Here is a 2,843-nt window from a genome sequence, read left to right on the forward strand (position 1 = left end):
CTTCCGAGAGGAGCCCTCAGTCTCTGTGGGCGTGTCTTGTTTCTTGCATTTCGAGATGAGGAACACGTTACAGATAGCTCTGATGTTATTTTCAGGGGATGGGAAAGGTTTTTTTTCTTTCGTTCATCTTCTCGACGAATATGCATGGCTCTTGGTCTAGGTATATCGGTGGGGTACTCCAGTCTTGGGGCACGTGACGCAGGAAGAACTCTTGGTGATGACATTTGGCAAATTAAGGATTCATCTTCGGGGAGAATGAAACAGACAAGAAGGGAAATTTATGGTGGGAATAATTGTTATCGAGTTGCAATTAAGGTATATCCCTAGAAAACACGTTTTTCTTAGGATTGTCGCCATGTTTTTCATAGATAATGTTTACAATAGGCCCCAGTTATTGAAAAAAATTCCAACTAGCTGTACTACACAGTTCAGGAGATGATAAATAATTAAATGCAGAAGATCATAAATATTTAAATGAAAAACCTTTCCGTATAAACGAAATCACGAGACGAACATAGGGACATGTGTCAGACGTGCATGGAGGACGAGAGAGCGAGCGTAGGGACATGGGACTTTCCACATTTACGAACGATTATTTATTAAAAAATACAAATTATCATGATTAGTATAAGTGAATTCCCATTCTGAAAGTTTTTCCCTCTGATATCTAATTTAAACCATCGCATCTTCACGCTCATTTTGATATAAATATTGAACTAATGATTTTTTGACCGTAGCTAGATGAGCGTAGGGTCATTTCCCTTATGTTAGAAACTATGGTTTCCAGAATGTACGGAAGTTTTCGTGAAACTGATAAGTTTTCGTCTTTTTGAAGACAAAATGAGTGTGATTACAGAATTAAAACTCGAATATTTTCGAAGGCATCGCAAAAATATGATTTTCATCAATTTTCAATAATTTCGGTTGATATTTGAATTATTTTTTAGGTCAAGGCCTTAGAACGATAAGTATGCTCGACTAATCGGGAAAAAACCTCCTGAATTAGTCGAAGAATTCTCTCTCAAAAACGAGCTGGATTTAATTACAGGAATGTTAATTCCAAATTAACTGGAACTCCTCCACGTGAATTTTGTTTTATTCTTTGGGATTGTATTCCGAGGAATGAAGAGGGGGAAATAGCGACACCCACGTGGTCCCCTGGGTGAACCCTCGAAATGTCCACTTCAGAATATCTAGATACATGTATGATACATTTATTATGTCAAACCTTCCAGTGCGGTTGAGACTCCATCCTTAAAATAAATATCGGTGATGAAATGGAGGAAGGGGATGGACGTTCACTGTTTCATCGCTTTCAAGGTCATTTTTAGGGGCACGTGGATTATCGTTTTCAAGGGCATCTTCAGGGGCACGTGGATGCTCGATGTGGAGGGGGGGGGGGGGGGACTAAAACCTGCGTCAATGGCGATTCTGGGGAATTTTTCATCTCCAACCATTTTCGAGTTCATAAAAGAATAAAAACAAAGATAGCCCTGATATCGCGTTTTCAAATAGAACTTGGAACCGGAAATTCCTTCGACCGTAATGTTCTTGTATAGCAGTGTGATAACAGGGAAAATATTAGGTAAGAAATTCCATTAAATACTGAATAGGTGAGATTCAATTCTTCGCTATCGGGATAAAATAATACTTATTTTTATTGTGGATCCTTTGATTAGATTTGCTAATCACCTCAAACCACAAAATGACTTCGAATTTGCTCCATTCGGAAGCAAAAACAAAAATTATCAATTTTCTGTCAGTGGTCCGTTTTGCCCTGCAGTTTTGCCATACCCTCCCCTATTTAAAGGTCCAAAATTAATTCAAATGTGTCCTTGCACAGAATTCCACTCATCAACGTAATAGGCAATTCGCAGCCTATCGACCGTAACGCGACGATATCCTTTTCATAGTTTGTAAAATAGACCAGGAGAATTTTTTGGGCGCAATTTCAACGTTAGTTTCCGAACATTTTTTCGAGAAAACGATTTATCAAAAAATAAAATTTATCACATTGCATCCATAAGAGAGCGTATACACTGTTGAAAATTTTTCAGTAGTAAGTAATCCCACTAGTGCTTCAAAATTATCGGACATTTTCCGATAGCTTCGTTGCCTAGAAACGATTGTGTCAAATTTTGCAGGTTTGCAGGTTTGCAGGTTTTCTGCAAAATTTGACACACTCGTTCGAAGGCAGGGAAGCTTGAGGAAAATATCCGATTAATTTTGAAGCACTAGTGGTATTTGACGGATTATTTTTCCACTCGGATTTCGGCCAAGCAGAGTGCAGTGAACAGCATCCGGATACATTTCCATAGCCATACATTTACAACCCACTTTTTTGTTTATCTGTCACACAGAATATTAAACGTGAAATGCGTTGAAAGATGAGAAACATTTGAAAAGCTACTAGTGAATTTCCGTCGGAAATTTTTTAGAAATTTCCGAAATAAAACTGTTTGACAGCCTTAAATACTGCGCTCTGACCCGCGTAGAAATTCCACCGGGGATTGAGCCGCAACTCGGGTGAGCGCGAGCTCAGCCTCAGCTTGCCGCTTGACCCGAGTTCCCGCCGCGACACGCCGCTCCATACCGGCTCACAGTCGAACGCTCATCAGACGGCATAACCCGGCACTTGAGTTTGAGCTGTGGCTCAACGCTTAGAGCTCAAATCACGATGCCATCGGACCTGTCAAATCATTATTGAGGTTAAGTATACTGGGATTGAGTAATTAGGAGATGAACCTGAGGTTGAGCAGTGGCCATTCAACTAAAGCCCGGTGAAGCGTTTCGCGTAATAGTCTAACGCTGGGCTGTGAGGGGGTGACGCGGCTCAACCTCGG

This window comes from Diachasma alloeum, unplaced genomic scaffold, assembly GCF_001412515.2.
Source record: "Diachasma alloeum isolate Michigan unplaced genomic scaffold, Dall2.0 Dall_scaffold_00313, whole genome shotgun sequence".
Taxonomy (NCBI): domain Eukaryota; kingdom Metazoa; phylum Arthropoda; class Insecta; order Hymenoptera; family Braconidae; genus Diachasma; species Diachasma alloeum.